The 25216-nt window shown below is 43.6% G+C and overlaps 1 pseudogene; it reads left to right on the top strand.

Moving 5' to 3' along the window:
* The first annotated feature begins 3873 nt into the window (after window positions 1–3873).
* Window positions 3874–24402, top strand: LOC148018840 (octanoyltransferase LIP2p2, chloroplastic pseudogene; annotated as a pseudogene).
* The last annotated feature ends 814 nt before the right edge of the window (window positions 24403–25216 follow it).

Genomic DNA, 25216 nt, shown 5'->3' with positions numbered 1-25216 from the left:
GCTGAATCTAGTGGCTCAGAATAGAGCATTGATGATGAGTTGGGTATTCCTTCTATTGTTACACCTAGAGTAAGGAAGACCAGGGATGTTTTGAGAGCACCTGGGAGTGAACCTACTTTGCGCAGGTCTACCAGAGCTAGGTATCCTATGGATAGGCTGAAATATGATGGATTTACAGCCATTCACTATGCCTATATGGTCAAAGTGATACAGGAGCCAGAACCCACTTCTTTTGAGCAAGCCATGGGAAAAGAAAAATGGGAGAAAGCCATGGATGAAGAAATGGATGCCTTGGAAGCAAATGCTACATGGGAATTGGTACCTTTGCCTAAAGATAAGAATGCAATTGGTTGTAAGTGGGTTTATAAGGTGAAACACAATGTAGATGGTTTTGTGAATAGTTACAAGGCAAGATTAGTAGTCAAGGGGTATGCACAAACATATGGCATTGATTATGAAGAAACATTCAGTCCGGTTGTAAGGATGGCAACCATAAGAGCAATCATTGCTATGGCTGCATCAAAGGGATGGTCTTTATATCAGATGGATGTAAAGAATGCCTTCTTGCATGGTGATTTGCAAGAAGAGGTCTATATGGAGTAGCCACTAGGTTATGTGCATGGTGTTCATCCGGAGTTTGTTTGCAGGTTGAAGAAAGCCTTGTATGGATTGAAGCAAGCACCTAGAGCATGGTCTGACAAGATAGGAAAGTATCTTGTCACTATTGGCTTTCAGATTTCCAAGGCAGATTTCTCACTTTATGTGAGAAAAACAGAGAAAGATATTATGCTACTTGTCATTTATGTTGATGATTTGATTATGACAGGTGATAGTGATGAAGATATGTTTCATGTGAAAATGCTATTGAAGCAGAAGTTTGAGATGAAGGATTTGGGAGAGCTGCGTTATTTCTTGGGCATTAAGGTGATTAGATCACCAAGTGGGATACGGCTCTTGCAGAGGCAGTATGGATTGGACATGCTGTCCAAATATGGGATGACAGGCTGTAAGCCTATTTCAGTTCCTTTGGAGCAGAATGTGAAGCTGAGCGCAGATGCAGGTGAGCTTCTGGAAGACCCTACTATGTACAGATGCATAGTAGGAAGTTTGATTTATATGACTATTACCAGGCCAGATTTGAGCTATGCTATTGGATTGGTAAGTCAATTTATGCAGGCTCCAAGGAAACCGCATTTGGATGTGGCTAGATGTATACTCAGGTATGTGAAGTCCACATTGCAGTGTGGACTTTTTTATGAGAGTGGGGTTCAGATATAGTTGCATGGATACATTGATGCTGGTTGGGCTGGTAGTATTTCTGATAGATGATCTATCAGTGGATATGTGTTCTCTTTTGGGAGTGCTGCAGTCACTTGTAGCAGCAAGAAACAGCCTACAATTGCCTTGTCGAGCACGGAGGCTAAGTACAGGGGTGCAGCAATGGCTGCATGTGAGGTAGCTTGGTTGCATAAGCTACTTTATGATATGCATCAGCCTCCTACAGATGGGCGAGTTGTCATTTATTGTAACAACATGAGCAGCATACACTTGGCAAATAACCCAGTCTATCATGCTAGAACAAAGCACATTGAGGTGCATTATCACTATGTGCGGGTGAGGGTTTTACTAGGTCTTATTGATCTAGTTTATGTGAGCACAGAGGATCAGGTAGCTGACATATTCACGAAGGCATTGGGCGTACAGAAGTTGTGCAAGTTCAGAGACCTGCTTGGTGTGCAGGAATTGGGATTAAGCTCGAGGGGGAGTGTTGAGATATCGAGCTCCACTCGTGATATGCCAGGGTGACCGTTGTGCATTTATGTCACTGACTTGTTAGCTGTAGATGCGGTTGGTACACAACCCATGAAAAATAGCTAGATGACATCTCTAGTTCGTGGCTCAGTTAGTATGCCACCTTAGATAGTTGAGTTTGGTTTGAGACCCGTATATAGGGTTCTTCTATTTCTTTGTAGTAGAGTTCTTTTTGGCTTACACAACTAAGAAGAGGAAAACTGTTTTCAGCCTCCACCTATGTGCGTATTCCCCCATTGTGCAAGCAAGAAAGCTACAAGTGAGATTCCTTCCTTCTCTCCCACAATCTTGACATGGCACCCATATAAGCTTAGACTCCTTGGCCTTGTGAGCACTATTGGTGGGTTTGGGTATGGGGTCTAGAGCTTGGCGTGAGACTTTAGTGTCCTTCTTGTAGACTGGAGTGTAAGTGCGGTTGTAGTGATTTCTACCGGTGGCTTCACACTGTTGAAAGGGTCAGAACAGCCCTTGCTGAAAGTCGTCACTATGCGCACATTGCCTATAGCAAGATGAATGCGATCTAGATGATAATCCACATTACAATTCGTTTGCTTCTTAAAAGTACGACCTAATAGTGACATACTACTAGCCCCTTTTGTGTTAGGCAACACGTGAAAGAAAGCTGGTATGCATTCAGAATCGATAGAAATGACCACTTTGCACTTCCCTAAGAGCATGTAAGCATTGCCCCCAAATGGGATGAGTTTGGCGTTGGTGGGCTGCAGTTTAGGTTGACCAATGCGTGTCCAATGGTCATGCGTCAAGATATTGTAATCTGCACCTTCGTCAATCAAAGCATCGAAAGAATAGGTCTTTTTCACAGTGACGGTGATTCGTAAGTAGGCGTGTGCCACTGCTTCTTCATCTTGATCTGTTATTTCCGTAATAGTAGCCACGTGGACGTTGACAGGGGCTTCCAACATAGGTGGCTCATGCAACGGGTGGGAAGGAGGATATTATTTTTTTATGCGGCTGCCATTGAAAAAATCGATTCCTTCACCTTCGAGCGTCTCTAATTCAATGTTGCCCGTTTGACTAATTGCGCATACTCGGAAAGGTCCCAGTCCACGGAGTTTCATTTTCTATTTGTTACCCTTCACAGAGTATAGCAGAACGAGATCCCCTTGATCAAAGTCGCGTTGTTTGACATGCTTGTCAAACCACATTTTCCTCCGTGATTTCTCACAAATTAGTGCATGGGTGGCCAAGAGCCGGGTTTTCGTGAGACGTTCTAGCTCTACCAAGAGATTTGTCCAAGCGTCTCTTTCCTCCCAGCGCTCCTGCCTAAAGGGCATCTGGCCGATAGCCGTTTTATAAGCCATACGATAGGCCCACAAGGCCGCCATTAACTTGTTGTCCCAGTCACTCCGAGATGTAGATACCACCTTTGTGAGTACATTGACTAGGATTTTATTGGTGGATTCTTCTTATTCGTTAGCTTGAGGGTAATAGGGCGAGGATTTTCTGTGAATGATTACAAAAGTAGAGAGCAGATGCGATATCACCTCATTAATGAAGTGTGTGCTCTGATCGCTGACTAATTCTATTGGACACCCAAACCGTGAAATGACCTGCTCCCACAAGAACTTTGCAGTGGTTCTAGCGTCGTTCTTCCTTGTAGCTCTTGCCTCTGCCCAATTTGTTAGGTAATCAGTTGTTGCCACTATGATGTATTGAGCCTGAGAGTACTGTGCCACGGGACTGATAGGTCCAATGAAGTCGATGCCCCATTTTTCAAAGGGTTGTTAGGCTATGATAGGAGTCAACTCCATTTTATCTTTGCGGACGGGCACCTTGGTTCTTTGGCATTCGTCGCAGTGCTTCACAAATTTAGCAGCATCGTGGAATAGGGTGGGCCACCAGAGTTGGGATTGCAGCACCTTTCGGGTTGTTGTATCCCCGCTAAAGTGTCCTCCCGCGATTCTGCCGTGTGCTTCTTTCAATGCATCATGCATCTCGTGCTCTCACACGCATCTGCACAGTAAACCGTCTTGTCCTAACCTATAGAGTTGGCCAGCTATCAATTAGTATGGTTGGATTTTCAAAATAAGTCTCCTCAGCATGGCGTTCTCAATTGGTCTCTCAGGTAATCCATTTTCCAACACCTGAACTACATCATCAGCCCAATATGCCGTCAGATCAGCTTTAAACAATTCTCTCTCACTAGACAGGTAAAAGAGATGAGCATCCGGTAAATCGTCAGGTATGCCTTGTCCAGCGGCTTCTCCTGTGGGTATGCGGGACATATGGTCAGCCATGTAATGCTACTTTCCTTTGCATACCACCATAGAGAAGTCAAATTCCAATAGGAGAAGTAACCATCTAGCTATGCGTCTTGTAGCGCAAGGCTTGCTCACAAGATAGAGCAAGGCTTGATGGTCAACAAAGAAGGCAAAGGGAGTGGCCAACAGATAATGTCTAAATTTCTTTACAGCAAATACCATGGCCAACCCCTCCCTTTTTGTGGTGGAATAGTTCATCTCAGTCTCTGTGAGCTGCCTGTTGGCAAAACTCACCGGATAGTCTGAGTTATGTTCACCAGGCTGGCATAACACGGCCCCAATAGTAAACTTAGAGGCATCAATGTTATGTTCCAGTTTGGGGCTCATAAGATTGGTGCAGTGGTAAGAGCCTTCTTCAACTTTTCATATGCACACTGGCATTCCTCAGTCCACTCAAACACGATCAATAGCTTGTACAATGGTCTAGCAATCAGTGCATAGTTTAGTACAAAGCAGCGATAGTATCTAGTATGTCCTAAGAAACACTGAACTCCCTTGTAGTTATTGGGTGGCAGAAGGTCGACAATGACTCTGACTTTTGAAAAGTCCCTTGTAGTTATTGGGTGGGTTGCGGCTTTAGCAGCCTGCCGATATAGTTCTTCCTCATCTGAGAATGGTAGGTCAATGGTTGCCAAGACGTGCATCCAGTCCCGCTCATCCTCAGGGCAGGGAATATATTTAGTGAGTGATCCATAGGGTTTGGTTGTTTGAGCATCGCATTTCAGCATGGCTGAGATGGCATTTAGGTCAACGGGGGTCGTTTTCCAAGTGTCCATCTCTACCCTTATTGCTTCAGTTCTGCTCCCTAGGAAGATCAAACCATTCCCCCAATCTTCAATGACTCGAGCGTTTCTCATCCAAGGTCCACTCCCGCAATATCATCCAATGACAATGAAGTTCATAGAAAGCTGCACACGTGCAATCTTTACTGGCTAGTTCTTTAAGACTCCGAATGGCCTTATCTTCATTCCATTTGCTAGCGTGACATTGAACCTGGCAGTCTCTACAGGAGGGTTTCCCCATGCCTTTAAAACTGCATGGCTCAATATGCTAACACCGGCGCCTGTGTCTACAATTCCTTTCCGTGTCATATCTCCTAAGGCTAGAACAGGTAGGACTGCATGCATTTCAGTGCCTTCCCACAAATCATTGATGTGCAATGACTTAGGAGTTGAGTGTAGAGTTAGACTGGGGATTTGCGTAACTGCATCATGATCTTGCTGATCAGCACCCGTAAGTCCTGTGTGTCCCTCCACCAAATCTTTTAACTCCTACCATAAAGAAGGATTCTGCCTAAGCAGGTCTTCTATGCTTAGAGTTACTGGGGTGGACAGCAAGGTTGCAAGGAGACTACTGGGCTCTTGTCTTCCCCTAAGGCTAGCACTCCTGGCCCATGCATTCTGTCTGCCCTGGTAAGTCCCCCTTTGGCCTTGCTGCTAAGTTTCCCCCTATGGCAAGGATGCACTTTTAGTTTGTGGTTTTGTGGGTGAGATTGGTATGCCCACGCTGGAAAAATCGTCCATTGGGTCCTCTAGTATGGGCTTAGCATCCTTGAGGTGTTCCTGGGCATCGTTGACCCACTCCTTGACTTTGGCTATAGCTTCGAGTTGCCATTTGGGATGGGGATATTCCCCTACCTTGGCACTCCCTAGCTCGGCTGTCTTCGGGGCTGAGGTCTCTGCCTCTGCATCTGAGACCTTCTTTCCAGCAGGCAGAGTCGTAGCACTCTCGATTTTTAGTGCGACTTTAGCTTCCGATCTCTTCTTCTTCTGCCTGTGGCTTTTCTTCCCTATCAAGGCTGCGTCAAAATTGCTAAGTCCTGGCAGAGAGACGCCTGCCTGCCTTGTTTGAGCTCGCGTCATAACCTATAGTGGGGTAGGTGTGTTCTCACTATCAAAGGTTTCCACTCCAAACAGCCCCAAAGGTATTGACGGTACGCTGGCAAAGCTAGCTGATTGTTTCCACATTCTGTGCATCGGAGATCCGCCTTGTCCTTGTTAGACTGTTCCTTCTCTGGGGAACGTGACAAAATGTGGCCTGGATGACCGCATGTCTAGCATGTGATCGGATCTTGGCTTGGCCCTCCAAAGCCTCTGCCTCTTCCTCTACCTAATGCCATTACCGGCACTGGCCGATAGTCCATCAGGACTGGGTTGCCCTCCTCGTCATAGGATATGTATGGGTTTACATATGTCTCCTCTTCACTAGGCTCTTCCACATAGTGAACTAGAGCATCGCTCGGTGGGTGGGTTACAAAAGGCCTTGGTGGTCTTGGTATACCTGTTGGGTTCATCTCCAACCTAGGTATGGTAGGTCTTGAGTCATTTGGTGTAGGGAGTGCCAATTGAGCTCCCCTCCCAAAGAAATTGGGTGATCAATTACCTAAGTACGGAGGATTGTATTGCTGTGCGTATGGGAATCTCCTCAGCATCCTGCAATGCTATGTATCATGCCCAAATCTACCACAATTTGAGCATGGCCTAGATCTAGGATCTTGGCATTCAGCTGGGAGGTGATTGCCGCCACAGTATATACACTGTACATGCGATCGCACAGGCTTCCTTATTAGTTCATGCAGTCGTGCAATCTCCATTCTCATCTCCGCCATCTCCTAGCCTTGGTCCATACTCTTCCCCTTTTCCTGCACACTAACGGTTGCTTTTTCTCCCGAAATAGTTGATCTCTCTAGATCCCTTTGATTTGCACTTTCTCTGCTGGTAGTCCTCATGCTTCGTTCCCTAAGCTGATCATCTACATGTATTGCCTCTTCAAAAAATCTAGCTAGCATGTCTCGTTGCAAGGTAGAGTTACTGGCCAAAGCCTTGTAGAGCTCCTCACTCCGAATTCCATTCATGAATACTGTAGACACTGCCCTCTCAATAGGTCGTTCATTGGCAGGGATCCTTTTGAATAGGCTATGCACATGAGTGATGTAGTCTCTGACGTCTTCCTTCTCCCTTTGGCTGATATTCATCAACCGGACGATAAGGTTGTCAGAATATCCTGCCTCTGAGAATCTCTTGATGAAGAGGTCCTTAAGGCGAGCAAAGTTTGTACATTCTGCGTCATCGAGGCTAGAATACCAGATTCTCCCCTTATCGTCTAAGCACAGGCCAAAAGCTTGAGAGCATTGCGCAAGGTCAGTAAGACCGTTTGCTTCGCATACTTGCTCGAACTGCTCCATGAAGCTGTATGGGTCATTGCTAGGCTCATCCCTAGAATCGACGTCCGAACCGCCGAAGTCCGAATGTCTCGTTTGGTCGGGCCGAAGGACGAATGGCCGAGTCCGAGGGCCGAAGTCGAGTTGGGCCGAATGGCCGGGTTCGAGTGGGCCGATTCGACCGTCCGAACACCGAATGGCCAAATCCCGAATTGGGAGGGGCCGAACCGTCGAAGCCCGAATGATAATGTCCGAATGGCTAGATGGCCCGAAGGGAACTCCGAAGCCCGAATGCCTTCGTTCGGGCGGGCGAAACCCGAAGCCTGAATGGCACGTGGTCGAATGCTTGAAGTCCGAACACCGAACCCTAGGTTCGGGGTAGCCAACTACACGATTCTGGGGTTCGGGCATCCGAACACGTCGGGGTCGACGCACTTCCGACAATGAAAATGGTGCTGAATCTAGTGTTTTGCTGATGATTAGCTAGTCTAGGTTGTTAAATACACACAAGGGCATGCCGGGGAAGAGATTTGTATACTTGTAGCACCCCGGAAGTGTGATCGAAGGGCGTCCGCTCCACTCCCGTGCCTGTAGCTCTCTCTCACTCTCTCTTGCTCTCTCTCTCAACTAAGTCAGAATGCAAATGAGCTCTTCTCCCCTTATCCCAGCCTTACATAGCATTGCCCAACCACTCTCTAACCTTAGAGCCTTTCCCCGTTGCGATTTCCCCCTCAAAAACACAAATTTTGCCTTCTTTTTCTTATTGCAACCAAATTTACAGCAGCAAAAACCCTATCCTTTCAGTTCCGAATCTCAATCCTATCCTACCTAATGCTAACAAAAAATCACAAAACCAAGCATAAGTTGTATTTACCTACTCACGCACTCATAAAAAAACTTCAAAATACTTATGTGTCCCAACGATTAAACCTCCTAAATCTCCTATCTATCTCAAGCACCGTTTCGGGTGAAGGCCCTACCCCTATGGTCGATTTGATGTGCGCGGTGCTCAAGGCTTGATTTTGTCGGTCCCAGCAATGGAACCAAAATGAAGGGGAGCTACAAGCTCTACCTCGAGACCTACGGACCGCTTATTGATCAAGCGTTTCAAGCCGAGCCGCCATGGCTACCTCTCACGTAGCCAACGTGCCATGCCTACCTTATGAGTGTAGTGAGCTACAGCTTTAGACCAAAAATGTTTTGGCATATTCTTTTTAGCCATTAATGCCCGTGCAACTTTTGCAATATGCCTATTTTTTCTTTCTGCAATCCCATTTTGTTGTGCGGTATACCTGTAACAAGCAAATTGCCTCTTTATCCATGAGTCCTCAAGAAGCCACTAAACTCATTAGAGAGGTATTCTCCCCCTCCATCTGATCTCAAGCACTTAACTTTCAAGCATGTTTCTGTTTCAACAACTACCTTTAAAGATTTGAAGTGCTCAAATACATCACTCCTTCATGAAATATATCCATAGCTTCCTTGAGCAGTCATCAATAAATGTAACAAAGTATTTGCTACCACCAAGAGATACATTCTAAGTAGGCCCCCAAACATTTATATGCACAACATCAAGTATATTTCTTCTCACTTCTTTGTCATGCAAAAGGGTTGTCTTGCCTTCTTACCAATTGACATGCTTCACGTACTTTATGAAAGTATACAACTTTAAAAGAATGCAACCCTATAATCAATCCTTTTGACTGTATTAATTTCAATCTTTGCACATTTGCATGTCGAATACATTTATGCCATATTTCAATGCCTCCAACCACTCCTTTTCCTTTAAGCATACATAGCATTATCCATTAGAGAAATTTCATCATCTAAAGTGAACATGCGGCCAACTCTATTTCCTTTTGCGACCAACCTGCACTTATCATTAAAGTCTTCTACAAAACAACCTTTTGCATTGAATCAAACCTGCAATCCTTGCTCTATCATTTGGCCAACAAACACTAAATTCTTTGTGATTGATGGCACATGTAATACATCTATTAGACTCTTTGTCTGGCCATCATGCAAGAACAAGGGAACCTTTCCAATGTGTGAATTTGGGTGGCATGAATCATCACCAGTCTGCACATAACCTGGATTTTGTAAGTCTTATATCTCTCCAAACCATTCCACATGACTGTCATATAATTAGATGCACTTGAATCAATATACCATACATCATCATGTGTCCCCTTTCTTGTAACTGCATTCATCATATATTGCACAACAAATAGATGCTCATTTTTGTCTTCATTCTATCATGAAGATGATACATAGTTTCCTTGTTGCAATTCACCACTACAAATATCATCCTTCTTAGCATAACAATGGACTGCAATATGACCTATTTTGCCACAATAATGGCAAAAAATAGTAGAATTTCCAAAACCTCTATTCTTCTATCCACCTCTTCCTCTAGAGCTCCCCCTACCTCTAAAGTTTCCTCGGCCTCTTGAAACATGCATTTCATCAAATTGTTGATTTAACTTATTTTGTTGGTTATCACCAGCACGTCCCATACCATGGCCTCTCGAAGAGGATCTACCACGTCCCCTTCCCAAACTTGAGTAAAATTCTTAAACATGTTCACCATTTCTTTCAGATGAGTCACCTTGCATATTAATCTCTTCGGTAATCATGAGAGAGACCAGCTCATCAAAATCTAAAAATGGCTTTTGTACATATACATAAGTGACGAATGATTTCCAAGCCTTCTCATTCTCAAATTGGATGAAACCAAATCATCATCGTCAAGCATTGCATCAATTGCTGCTAAAGCATCTGTAATGCTCCTCATCTTCAAAATATACTCATTGACAGAAATTTTTCCTTTCTTCAAGGTATTCAACTCTTGCTTGAGTTGAATCTTTCATGTCTTTGTATTTACTGAAAACATGTTCTAAAAAATTGTTCAAGCTACATGTGAAGTTTCTGCATTCCTGATATGCCCCAACGTAGTATTATCAATGAATGCAAATAACCAATACATCACCTTTTTGTCTTTCACATTCCATTCTTTCCACGCCTTTAATTCATTTGGAGTCGTGGGGATACTCAGCTCCGACTCATTTTCTTCACCTGAAACAGACTCAGAAAGGCCCTTTCCAATGAGGAAGTTCGTCATACGAAACTTCCATGAAGGGTAGTTGTGCTTGCCAAGCTTCTCAGTTATGGGATTTCCATTGTTCTCTGCCATTATCACAAAAAAGGATACAAAACAACAAGCTAGTCTTCTGCAACCTTTCACAACAACAAGTGCATAGCAATACACCAAGCAATCTTTTTCACTGATTGCTCAATAGTATATGTAATCTGCAACTTGTTTGCAGATAAACCTTATGTTTGCTTCCTAGCAAACACCTTAAAAATTATAGATCCGAAATTTCTAACTTGTGCACCCACTTTCGATCAATACAATCGAAATCGCAATATACCCTGAAACTGTTGTGCGCAACCTTACAGCTCTAAAACGGAGCCTAAAACTGGCTTAGATGCCCAAAATAATTGCAAAAAATACCTAAAGGGCATATCTGTAGAATATATAATGCTCTGATCAAACACTAAATCTCATAGTAATATGAAATTTTCACTCTACCACATGCACTATCCAAGAGAAAGAGTGGAAGAATGGGAGAGCTTCTTACCCATTGCTTGCTTGCTAGAACCCTGCTTCTTCTCCGCCACTTCAGTCTTCAAAACCAATCTCTCTCAGTGGTGCCACTCTAATACCATGTCAAGAATCGCGTGGTGGGGGGACTTGCTTGAACTGCTGCGCCAAACACAGACTGTTTACACAATAGGAAGCTCATTTAAGAACATAAGAAGAGAGATGGAGGCCAAAACATTTTCTTGCCGGTTTCTTCTTCTTCTTTCACACGCAATACAATGTATACAAAGTATAGATAAGATACAACATAAAGGAAAGTGGCCTACTAAGTTAAACAGTGCATAACTAACTACACTAATTGACTAGCACTATATCTATGCCAATTGTAGGTAGGTGTAACAAACTAAATATAATAAGTGATAAGTCAGTGGCCATGTGAGTATCATGATGTCCACCAACGTGCTAAGTGTAGATGTGCGGACCCATCTAGCTAGGTGGTCCATCATCAATGTCCATAGGTGTTGAGCTTGCCATCTCAACATCACACGCACACACGCACATGCACATGCACACGCATACACACACACACACACACACACACACACACACACACACACACACACACACTCTCTCTCTCTCTCTCTCTCTCTCTCTCTCAAACACAAGTAGGTATGTATAGTGATGGAGGGGCCACAATGTTGAGATATCGAGCTCCACTCGTGATATGCTAGGGTGACCGTTGTGCATTTATGTCACCGACTTATCAGTTGCAGATGCGATTGGTACACCGCCCATGAATAATAGCTAGATGACAGCTATCCTTATCTACTCTAGTTTGTGGCTCAGTTAGTATACTACCTTAGTTAGTTGTCTTTGGTTTGAGACCCATATATAGGGTTCTTCTATTTCTTTGTATGTGAGTTCTCTTGTCTTACACAACTAAGAAGAGGAAAACTGTTTTTCAGCCTCCACCCTTGTGTGTATTCCCCCATTGTGCAAGCAAGAAAGCTTCAAGTGAGACTCCTTCCTTCTCTCCCACAATCTTGACATGGTATCAGAGCCTTGTTTGTGGTAAGGAGCTCAAGAAAGCAAGCCAAGCTCGCAGTGTTCTGGTAAGAGGAGCAATGTTGCTTTCATTTTCTGTTTTGGGAGTAGATCTCTGCAGGTAGCACAGCCAAAAATTGCAAGAGTGCATTGTCTCAGGTTGAGACGCCCTTCGCGGTGAAGCAAGAGGGCAGTATATGTTGCGGGAAAGGCCTTTAGCCCTTGGTGACCCTGTTTTTTTGATTTGAGGCCATTGCGGGGCCTGTTTTGGAGGCGGAAGTTTTCTGCACGCACTCAGGAAAAGGCCCAGTTTTATACTGTGCAACCACTGTTCTACAGGTTGGTGAAAAGTTACTGTAGAAATTATATCGTATGCCTGTGCGCAGAGACATTGGGAGTTACAGAATCATCCTTGTTGCCTTTGGTGCGTCTGACCTTAGAGGGTTGGGGTATTTTGGGATCACTCTCCGTACTGACTTCTGACTCCGAGTTAAACTCACATCCCTCGCTTAAGGAAGGAGTTTCACCAGGGGCTCATAATACCACTTTCGTCAGTTTTGCGGATTAGCCCTTGTGAGACTGAAGCTGTGTTCTTTGCAGTGACAGAATTTTTTTAGTTCTGTAATGGCGTCTGATTCTCTCTCACAGATTGTCACTGAAAAGCTTGACAAGAACAACTTCCAAGCATGGAAGTTTAGAATGACGAATTTCCTTATGGGAAAAGGATATTGGGAATTTGTTGAAGGAAATGAAGAAGAACCAGTTCTTCTTGATGTTTCCAATCAACAGCAAATGCAGGCATTCAAAGCATGGCATGAGAGAGCCAGGAAAGTTATGTACTGGCTGTCTATCAGTATTTCAGACTCTATGATTGTGCATATTCAAGATGCAAGTACGCCAAAGGAGGCATGGGATACTTTGTCAAAAATGTATAGCACAAATACGCAAGCCAGGAAAATGCAGTTCAAGCAAGAGTTGCATAATGTGCAAAGAGAAAGTATGAGAATCAATGACTACCACATGAAGGTGAAGAAGATTGCAGATGCACTTGCTTCCATTGGGTCGCCAGTGGAAGATGATGATTTAGTTTCTGTGATCTTGAATGGTCTAGGAAAGGATTATGCACAATTTCGGACATCCATTTCAGTTCGTGAAAAATTTCCTGATTTTGAGGAGTTGATTGCTCTTCTAATTTCTGAGGAGCAAAGAAATGGTGGTGCATCTTCTTCAGGAGAAACTTCAAAAGAAACTGTCTTCTACTCAAATGCTGGAAGAGGTAGAGGCAGAGGTAGAGGAGGCCGATTTGGAGGCCGTGGTAGAAATCAGAATATGCAGCAGACTCAAGAAAACCAGTCCTATGGAGGAGGACGTGGTAACTCTAGAGGCAGGGGGAGCCAAAGAGGTCGTGGTGGATGGCAAAGAGGCCAAAATGCGAACATCAATGTTGAATGCTACTACTGTGGTAAAATGGGTCATATGACTAAAGACTGCTATAAAAAGCAGAATGACATCATGAATGGAAAATTGCAACAAGGGAATTATGCATCTTCTAGTAGACAGGGTGATGACAGAAATGAGGATTTGTTTATGGTGCAGCACATGAACAATTCTGTGACAGGTGCAGAAGAAAGCAATGATGTGTGGTATGTTGACTCAGGTGCATCAAACCACATGACAGGTCATGCAGAATGGATTGAGGATGCACAGAAAATGGAAAAACCAGGATTTGTGGAGACTGGTGATGATACTGCACATCCTATTGTGCAGATTGGAAAAATTCCTTTGTCTATGCAGGATGGGAAAAAGAAATACCTGTTCGATGTATTTCATGTCCCGAATATCACCAAGAATCTGGTTTCTGTTGGTCAAATGGTTGAGCAGGGCTTGCAGGTCAGATTTAATCCTCATGGATGCTTTGTTGAGGATATGAAAAATAAAGGTCGCTTGATAGAAAAAGGAAAGAAGAAGGGTAGAATGTTTACGTTGGATGTAGATATGTCTGAATTGAGTGCAGCAATGTTTGCACATGGGACCGGTGTAGTTGCAGATATTGATATTTGACACAAACGCATTGGTCATGTTAATGTACAACAACTTAAATCAATGCAGGCCCAAAATATTGTTGCAAGATTTCCTAAATTCAAGGTTGTAGAAATGCATAAGGTATGTGAAGCCTGCCAATTTGGAAAACAGGCAAGGAAACCATTTCCTAGACATGTGCAAGAGAGTGAGAAGCCATTGGAATTAATCCACTCTGATGTGTGGACTACTAAAGCTGCATCTCTTGGAGGCTGTCATTATTTTGTCACTTTTATTGATGACTATAGCAGGAAAGTTTGGGTGTATTTTATGAAAAAGAAAAGTGAAGTTTTTGGGCATTTCAAAACTCTTAAAGCTATGGTTGAAAAAGAAACAGGCCTGCAAATAAAATGCCTAAGGTTAGATGAAGGGGGAGAGTACCTCTCAAATGAGTTTGCAAGGTTCCTGCAGGAGCATGGCATAAAGCAGCAATATTCATGCAGTCATACCCCACAACAAAATAGAGTTGCAGAAAGGAAAAACAGGCATATTGGAGAGGTATCTCGTGCCATGCTCAACGAAAAAGACTTGCCAGATTTTTACTGGGCTGAAGAAGTTGCTACAACAGTCTATATAATGAACAGGACTCCCACTGCAGCAATACATGGGATGACTCCAGAGGAGAGGTATACTGGTAGGAAACCAGATATTTCTCATTTGAAAATTTTTGGTTGCATTGCCTATGTACATGTGCCAGATGAGTTGAGATCCAAGTTGGATCCAAAAGCTGAGAAGTGCATCTTTATTGGTTACTCTCTGCAGCAAAAAGGGTATAGATGCTATAACCCTTCTACTCGTAAGTTTACAGTGAGCAGAGATGTTGTTTTTGATGAGATGAGTAGCTGGTATAAACCAGTATATGTGATTGATGATGTAGATGCACAAAATGGTAATGCTGCGCAGAATTCACAGCAGCAGTCACAAAATATTAGTGGACCTGGAGCGTCCTCTAGCAGTGGTTCACATTCTTCGCCATGGACAGGCAGATTGAGATCAAGAGAATCTTCTCAAAGCAATGCAGATAGTGGTATGCAGGTATCACAAAAAGGAAAAGAGAAGGTTGATCAGCCCATGTTTGATGTGAATGCAGGTCACTCTTATGTGGATGGTGAATCTAGTGGCTCAGAACAGAGCATTGATGATGAGTTGGGTATTCCTTCTATTGTTACACCTGGAGTAAGGAAGACCATGGATGTTTTGAGAGCACCTGGGAGTGAACCTACTTTGCGCAGGTCTACCAGAGCTAGGTATCCTGTGGATAGGCTGAAATATGATGGATTTACAGCCATTCACTATGCATATATGGTCAAAGTGATACAGGAACCAGAACCCACTTCTTTTGAGCAAGCCATGGGAAAAGAAAAATGGGAGAAAGCCATGGATGAAGAAATGGATGCCTTGGAAGCAAATGCTACATGGGAATTGGTATCTTTGCCTAAAGCTAAGAATGCAATTGGTTGTAAGTGGGTTTATAAGGTGAAACACAATGTAGATGGTTTTGTGAATAGTTACAAGGCAAGATTAGTAGTCAAGGGGTATGCACAAACATATGGCATTGATTATGAAGAAACATTCAGTCCGGTTGCAAGGATGGCAACCGTAAGAGCAATCATTGCTATGGCTGCATCAAAGGGATGGTCTTTACATCAGATGGATGTAAAGAATGCCTTCTTGCATGGTGATTTGCAAGAAGAGGTCTATATGGAGTAGCCACTAGGTTATGTGCATGGTGTTCATCCGGAGTTTGTTTGCAGGTTGAAGAAAGCCTTGTATGGATTGAAGCAAGCACCTAGAGCATGGTCTGACAAGATAGGAAAGTATCTTGTCACTATTGGCTTTCGGATTTCCAAGGCAGATTTCTCACTTTATGTGAGAAAAATAGAGAAAGATATTATGCTACTTGTCATTTATGTTGATGATTTGATTATGACAGGTGATAGTGATGAAGATATGTTTCATGTGAAAATGCTATTGAAGCAGAAGTTTGAGATGAAGGATTTGGGAGAGCTGCGTTATTTCTTGGGTATTGAGGTGATTAGATCACCAAGTGGGATACGGCTCTTGCAGAGGCAGTATGGATTGGACATGCTGTCCAAATATGGGATGACAGGCTGTAAGCCTATTTCAGTTCCTTTGGAGCAGAATGTGAAGCTGAGCGCAGATGCAGGTGAGCTTCTGGAAGACCCTACTATGTACAGATGCATAGTAGGAAGTTTGATTTATATGACTATTACCAGGCCAGATTTGAGCTATGCTGTTGGATTGGTAAGTCAGTTTATGCAGGCTCCAAGGAAATCGCATTTGGATGCAGCTAGACGCATACTCATATATGTGAAGTTCACATTACAATATGGACTATTTTATGAGAGTGGGGTTCAGATATAGTTGCATGGATACACTGATGCTGATTGGGCTGGTAGTATTTCTGATAGACGATCTATCAGTGGGTATGTGTTCTCTTTTGGGAGTGCTGCAGTCACTTGGAGCAGCAAGAAACAACCTACAGTTGCCTTGTCGAGCACAGAGGATGAGTACAAGGGTGCAATAATGGCTGCATGTGAGGTAGCTTGGTTGCATAAGCTACTTTATGATATGGATCAGCCTACAGATGGGCCAGTTGTCATTTATTGTGACAACATGAGTAGTATACACTTGGCAAATAACCCAGTCTATCATGCTAGAACAAAGCACATTGAGGTGCATTATCACTATGTGCGGGAGAGGGTTTTACTAGGTCTTATTGATCTAGTTTATGTCATCATAGAGGATGAAGTAGTTGACATATTCACGAAGGCATTGGGCGCAGAGAAGCTGCGCAAGTTCAGAGACCTGCTTGGTGTGCAGGAATTGGGATTGAGCTCGAGGGGGAGTGTTGAGATATCGAGCTCCACTCGTGATATGCCAGGGTGACCATTGTGCATTTATGTCACCGACTTGTTAGTTTGCAGATGCGGTTGGTACACCACCCATGAATAATAGCTAGATGACAGCTATCCTTATCTACTCTAGTTCGTGGCTCAGTTAGTGTGCCACCTTAGTTAGTTGTCTTTGGTTTCAGACCCATATATAGGGTTCTTCTATTTCTTTGTATGTGAGTTCTTTTGTCTTACACAACTAAGAAGAGGAAAACTATTTTTCAGCCTCCACCCTTGTGTGTATTCTCCCATTGTTCAAGCAAGAAAGCTTCAAGTGAGACTCCTTCCTTCTCTCCCACAATCTTGACACACAACATGTGACACAATGGCTACACGTGCTTGGTTGGTAGTGGCACAAGTTGAAGGGACGATGTAGGAGAAAACAATGATTGCATGGATGCAAGCAAGCCTTGGAGAAGGTGTTGCCTCACACATACACAGAATTTGGAGTGAAAAATTTAGAGAGAGAGAGAGAGAGAGAGAGAGAGAGAGAGAGAGAGAGAGAGAGAGAGAGAGAGAGAGAGAGAGAAGCCATATCCTAACAAAAGTGGTTAGCATGTTGTTCAAGAAGAGTTTGGTGGTTTGGTGATTAGCAAAGTCACATTCAAATTGACAATACAATAGAGATGGAAATAGGGTAGGCCCAAAAAGAAAAGACCTGTAACAAGCTTTTTTTTTTGCATAATTTGCAACCTTTGCAAATTTACATGCCCCACTCTCTTGTGCCAAATTTCCAAGTCTGTGATAGTGCCAAAACCATGGGCAAACATAGTTAAATTCAGCTCTAGCAAGGTAGCATCAAGAGTAAACATTTTGCCATTCCTGTGACCGCGAGCTATCAACTTGCATCCATTGCCAAACTCTTCAATAAAGCAACCATACTTGTTGAATCTAACCTACAAGTTTGCTCCGATAGTCAGTAGGTTCTTCGTAATCGAAGGAATATGCAATATATCATGCAAATTTTTCTTTTTGCCATCATGAACCACAAGAGGCACTTTGCCTTTATGCTCAATGCTATGCTACGTGTCATCACCTGTGTACAGACATAGCCACTTTTTTCAGCCACCATATCAGTGAACCAATCACCATGAGGAGTCATGTGATTTGATGCCCCAAAATCAATGTACCAAATTGCATCATCAGTGCATTTTTCAACAACTCTGTCTTTTACATACTGCATGTCAAACAATCTATCTCCTGAAGTATCACTTGCCTAACTAGATGTATCAACATGCCCATGTTGTTTGCCTTTCTGATTGCCCTGCTCCCCCAAATATCTGTATGCACAATATCAAGGATATTTTTGCTTGCATCTTTGTCATGTGAAAAGGGTTGTCTTGCCTACTTACCAAACTGACATCTTCCCATAACTTATGAAATTCTGCAACTCTAAATGTAGGCAAACCTGTAACCAACCCTTTGGACTGCATTAATTTCAGCCTTTGTACATTTGCATGTCCAATGTGTTTGTGCCAAATTTCAATATCTGCAACAACACCTTTTCCTTTAGCATACATAGCAGCATTCATAGTAGAAATCCCAGCATCCAGAGTAAACATACGTCCAACTCTACTTCCCTTTGCAACCAACCTACACTTATCATTGAAGTCTTCTACAAAGCAGCCCTTTGCATTAAATCTGACTTGCAGCCCTTGCTCTACCATCTAACTGACTGACACCAAGTTCTTTGTAATAGATGGCACATGTAATACATCTGAAAGACTCTTTGTCTTACCATCATGCAAGGACAAGGAAACTTTTCGAATGTGTGAAATTGGGTGGCATGAATCATCACCCGTCTGCACATAACCTGTATTTTGCAAATCCTGCATCTCTCCAAACCATTCTGCATGGCTGGTCATATGATTGGATGCACCTGAATCAACATACCAAACATCATCATGTGTTCCCTTTCCTGTAACAGCATTTAGCATATGCTGCATAACAAAGAGACTGTAATGAAGGAGACCTAGGAGAGAGAAGGAGAGAAGGGAGAGACTATAGAGAGGAGAGAGAAAGAGGAAGAAGATGAGAGAAGAAGAGAGAGAAAGACTAGTAGAAGAGAGAGAAAAAGGAGGGAAGCCATGAAAGCTAGGAGGAAGGAGAAAAGAGAGATTTGATTATTGATAACTGATGCCCTAATTGGGTCTCTCAACACCTTATATACCCTGTCAATATAACTAGTTATTCCCATGCTAACCCATGTCCTACCTATCTATCCCCGCTCTTTTACATTCCATCCCGACCCCGAAGGTTTTTGCCCTCAAAAACAAAAAGAGGACTTATGGCTCACAACGAAAAAGGGGGGGGTTGTAGAGTACTACTTTGCTCAGCATTACAAAGGAGAATATAGGTACGGGAAAGTACAATCTCATGTGGAATTGGGGCATAGAATTGCGTATATGATGTATATGACATGTGCAAGTTGATAGCATATGAGTTTGGCCTCCAATTCTTGACAATTAGGGGCTGACAAATAGTGGACAACATGTTGTCCAGCAGAGGCTTTCTGGAGAAAATTGGTCATGACTTCCTATGGGCAGCTCCAATTGAGGTGTGTGACATGTCAAAATGAAGCTCATGAAGCTACTTTCAAGCTATATAGGTGACACTTGACTGTCATTAATGCAGGGTAAAAACTGTTCTGAAATAGTATGCTATCTGTAAGTTGTCTGCATTTCAGACTGGGGCAAATTTAACTACTACTCAATCAAAATTTCATCCTTGAAGTAGGGAAAGAACTGAACTGGTTAAATGTTGATCAGGATAGGGCTTTTCCAAGACTATTCCGTTCCCTGGGATCAAATGGATAACTTGCATAATAAGCATTAAGAGCACAAGGGTCATCCATACAAGCATGGGTCACCATACTACCACTGGGGTCAAAAGGATAATTGTGATCCAATGCATCCGCTGTATCATAGAAGTAATTCATGGTGTCATCATCAAGCATTGATGGTGGCATAAGATCCTTACCGACCCATAGGATAGCATGCATTGACTTGTCCATAAACTCATTGGGAACCACTAGGTCAAATTGGACTGGAGCAGATGAAGCTGCAATCAATACAGCATTCAATGCATCAATCCCTAGGCATTTCATGTCCATGAGTTTCACATGCATAGCTATTACTGGGCATTCAAAGTTAAGGGCCTTGGGCTGATGGGGCATCTGCTCATGAGCCTGCAGCAGTGAGATGCTCTCATCATGGCATCGTTCTTGAGAAGTATCATGTGGCTCATAAGGATGTGCATGTTGCTTATAGTAATGATCAAGTGGTTGATGATATCGAGCACTCCATTACTGATAATGATGTTTCTTCCCATGTACATACTCATATACATTTGCATGATGTTGTCCATGTACATAATGTTGTCTAGATGGTTGTCCATGTATGTGACCAGAATGTGGTTCATAAGAACATATATAGTCATCAGATGCATGCTACTCAAAATATTCACACTCATCATATGCATGTTGACCATAAGTAGGCGCATGCACTTGCCTTTGCACATCGAACCCATGCCAATGGTCATGGTACTCATAATGTCTGTGAGAACGCCCATACACGCCTTGCTGACCAAAATGTCCATGGGTGCCATGTTGCCCATGCATTATATGTGGACCAAACTGATTATTAGGGCCTTGCTGTCCATGAATGCCATGTGCTATATATGCTGCCCATACATGCCTTGCTGTCCAATCCTTGGCCAAAATTTCCATGGGGGCCATGCTGTCCATGCATTACATGAGGAACAAATTGCACATTAGGACCTTGCTGTCCAAAATGGCCATGCTGCCCAAAACTGCCATGTGTATGCTGCCCAAAATTTGCATTTGCCCTTGCATATAACTTCCACTACGCGGGAGCTGTTGTCTCAAGGATGGGCTAGAAGGGTTTGTCACAGGTGATGGGAGAATCGATTCATCATGTCACATAGGGGGCTCACCCAGCTCATAGGTGCTATGGGGAAGGCCATGGGTGCCACCAAAACCTTGTGGGTTACGCCCTATCTCCAACGTAGGAGGGGAGTTGGCCTCATGGGGAGGGACATGCTCCTTGGGCTGAGCCGAGGAGGGTGCGACGGAGGGGATGAGAGCGCCCATGCACTCTATGAGTAAGTCCATCTTGGCCATAATCTCAGAATGACGGTGATCTTGACGGGTTTCCATCTCCCTATGGCATTGTTCCATCTCTCGATGTCGTTCAGCATGACGGGTCTCATGTTGGCATAGGGTTTGGTTGAGCATAGATAAGAGGTCCATCTCGGGGGCACCCTCTTCAAACATGTCTTCACAATCCTCCTGGGCTGAGCTAGGATCGTTCATTGAGGCACGAGAGTCCCTTATTTCTCGCTGGAAGTCCTCTTGGGCCTCAGACCCCTTGTTACAGAAACAACAATATCTTGAGCTAGGGAGCTCCGATCATCAAAATTTTTGATTCAAATTAAAGCCCTCAATCCCCTCTACGAGGCTATGTAAAAATATCTCTAATAGTAAATGATCAAGGCTTTGCTGTAATCACTTTTTGTGGGCTGACTGTGTAGGACTGCTGCCTGTCCCATAGTACCTCTGAGCACAAAATTGAGCTTATCTCCCAAACTGTAGGGTGGAATGGGGAGAGTTTTGGTTCAGCTTGAAGGGGGGGATGCCCTCTTCGAATCGAGCCATGGGGCCCGCACTCGATCACACAAGAAGGCTTTGCTATAATAGAATTTTGTGGGCTGACTGTCCCACAGTACCTCCGAGCACAAAATTGAGCATATCTCCCAAGAAATAGGGTGGAATGGGGAGATTTTTGGTTCAAATCGAAGGGGCAGATTCCCTCTTCAAATTGAGCTATAGGGCCCGTGCTCAATCACACAAGAAGGCTTTGCTGTAATCGACTTTTGCGGGCTGACTATGTGGGACTACCCTGCAAGGACTCCTTCAAAGAGCATACCTTACCCCAATGGTGAGGTGCTTATTCCAAGACATCCTAGGCCTCAATGGTGGTTCTCAATGCCACATAGAGACATACATCATTTGCATCAATAGTTCTCTTGCTACCACCATTTCTGCAACATTGATGCCATGTCTAGGCATCCGCCAACCAAAATTGTTGCCATTTGACTTTTGCATACCAGGCCCTTCCATCCGCCTAAAATCATTGCCACAATCTACGTTAACACTGAGGCCTTGTACTCTTCTAGATACATCATCAAGTTCAGGGCCAGGAATCCTAGTCGAGATTGTCACATGTTGATTGCTTCAAGCAGCTTGTCGGCTCAGCTAGCTATGGCTCTACATCATGCACACTGCAGAGGGCATGGAGCTTTTCAAAGCCTCTATGAAAACACCATAGGCAGGCAGAAGTTTACTAGCCAAAAAGAGAAGTTTCTTTCAAAAGACTTCAGAAGTTCAATCATCATATGCATGTTATTAATCTACAGCGGTAGACAGATATCTGTTCTACACAGTGTTGCATAATACATCTAACACATTCAAATGTGGCCATAAATGCATGTTCCAAAATGACAGAGCGTTGAAGTATCTCTGCATAGGTAGGCTAATGAGAATCAAAGACCCAATTTCATTGTGAATAGTAAAGATAAGAATAGCAACAAGCTGAAGAACAATGTTTGGTCCTGTCCCCCACATGCATCCTGTAGCCAGAACATTGTAGCTCACTTCTAGATCTCCTCCCTTAGGTTTGGGTGTAAGCAACTGCTTGAGCTCAGACAAAATGCAATTGTGAACCTACTCCAAATCAGCTGTTGCTATGGAGCTATTACCCAAACATACACACAAACCAGGCTTCAGAGAATCATTAAAAAGAAAATTGTTATGCTGAGTTGAGTGCCCATTCAATAGAGCAGTAGTCACTTTGGGTCTTTGGGAATCTACAAAGCTGAACTTCCATAGGAGAATTGGTGGCTGGTGTCTCAAGTCTTGACTTCAATTGTCAAAAGAGAATCAGATGACATTGACAGTTTGGTCTTCTATAGCCTCCTCAAGAAGGACTGTGAGCAGCTCCAGAATTGCATTGCTACCACTTCCTTGTCCTTGTAGTTCATAGAGGCTTGCAAACAGTTCAACATGCTTCTTCAGTTCCACAGCTCTTAGAACGAATGCTGATAATGCCAAACATATCTGGGTCAAAAGCTGAGGGGGCCCATTGCTGAATTTCTTTGCAGAAGTAAGTAGTGCTACCTGCAGAGCTCCCCTATAATCATGCTGAAGATTTACTCCCTCACTCTGGATCTTTCTCTGCAGTACTTGTGAAGCAAATAACTCAACCTCAAAGTCATGACAGAAATAAGTAGGATCTAGCGTAATGATGCCAATTGCCACTTCCCATGCAACATCCGTATGCTGGAACTAAACGAGCAACTGGTTCGCAGCCACCCTGTTGCAAGTCTGCACATCGTGGTTCAGGACTCGAACTGGGGAACGCAGTCAAGATTGTAGCAGGACCTTATTCCCAAGCCTGCCTGGCTGCACAGATTATGTTGTTATCCCTGCGATAATGCTGGTTACCTCAACCAGAAATCTCACAACAAGCCTTTTCAATATAAGGGGATCCCTTATGAATACATAGCCTGCAGACAAGGAGCTGTAGATTTACAAATTTTAAATCATCTCCAGGAACGAGCCCTCTATTTGCGGGTGCCTTGACTCTAGGTATGTGGTGAAGCTCTTAGTAGGGTATTCCTCCCATGGTGAGAAGGTTAGCTTGCTCATCTATGACTACATGTAAAATAGAAGCTTGCAAGAAGTGTTGCATCTGAAATCTGCCCCTCTAGATTCAATGTCTAGGATCCCGTCTGGGAATCTGGCAAGCAGGAGACTCTTGATAGAGCTGGAATTGAGTCTCCTGAAGAATTCAGATCTGATCTTTTAGATCACTCGAGGTTCCCGGCACCAGAGGCGTGGTGAGCTGCAGATGTACTTAAAGGAAATGATGCAAATGATGCGTCGATCATTTTGCAACATCCTCCTGCGTACACTTTGGGAATTTTAAGCTCTAAGGACTACCTGCTATTTGACATGGATAATCCTCCTTATGATGCATACAGAACAGAACGTGGAGGTGAAGTCACATATCATGGCCCTGGCCAGTTGGTTATGTATCCCATTCTGAATCTTAGGCATTATAAGTTAGATCTTCATTGGTATCTTAGGGCTCTTAGGAAGTAATCATTCAAGCTTTACAACGTGCCTGTCACATTGAAGCTTCACGTATTGAAGGATACATATGTGTTTGGGTTGGAGATGAGAAGGTAGCAGCGACTAGGGTCAGAGTATCACGCTGGATAACCTACCATGGCTTGGACCTTTATGAGATCACAGACCTATCCCCCTTTAGAAATATTGTCCCCTGTGATATTCACAATCGTCTAGTGGGAAGTGTATGGAAGTTGTATATCCATTTCTCTGTTGATTTTCCTGAGTCTGGTTCACTTTCTCCAGACCAGTGCAAGACCCTAGAAGAAGCTATATTACCTGCCAGGCACACTTGAGAGCATGCATGAATCCAAGACGAAGAGAAGCTTTGCTTTGATGTTATATTCTGTTATTTGGAAGGAGATAGACAAGGCCTTTGACAATCGCATGGATGGAGGAGTATGTCAACTACTCGATCCTGCTACAGCATCTTGAAACCCATTGGTCTGTATAACACATTCATGTGTTACTTTGTTGCTTTTAACTAGATTTTTGGCTACCATACTCATGCGGTGCAGCCAGGAAAAGGGTTACACAATGGAACCTGGATTTCACAAGTGGCAGTGAGCAGGGAAGCAGATACTTGGAGGTAGCCCATCGTGTTGATGAAGCATTGGGCTTCATGTCAGCATGTGGGCTCACCATTGATCATCCAATTATGACCACAACAGAGTTCTGGACTTCACACACGTGTTTGCTTCTCCCTTATGAGCAAGCCCTAACTTGACTTGATTCAACATCAGGCCTTTGGTACGATTGTTTTGCTCACATGCTACTACAAACAGTGTAGCTTGGCTGCGAGCACCACATGGTACTCCATCACTGCTTCATACAGCTCCTATCCCTGCTGTACCTCAAAGTTGAAAACGAGCTGCCATTTTTGTCTCCTTGCCTCTAGATTTGGCCAAGCGTCCTACTATAGCTCCTGTGTGTCTTCCAAGAAAGCTGCCATCTCTGCTTGTATACCTGAAAAGTAGGGTTTATTGTTGGAAAATGAGACTAGATTTGAGGGAAAGGAGAGAGAAAGGAAGGATCTAAAAACTAAGCTCTGATACCAACTGTAATGAAGGAGACCTAGAGAGAGAAGGAGAGAAGGGAGAGACTGTAGAG

This window comes from Lygodium microphyllum, chromosome 20 (assembly GCF_053477565.2).
Source record: "Lygodium microphyllum isolate KBCC chromosome 20, Lygodium_microphyllum_v1.1.10, whole genome shotgun sequence".
Taxonomy (NCBI): Eukaryota; Viridiplantae; Streptophyta; class Polypodiopsida; order Schizaeales; family Lygodiaceae; genus Lygodium; species Lygodium microphyllum.
The sequence above is the reverse complement of the archived record's forward strand: the minus strand, read 5'-3'. Positions and strand labels throughout refer to the sequence as shown.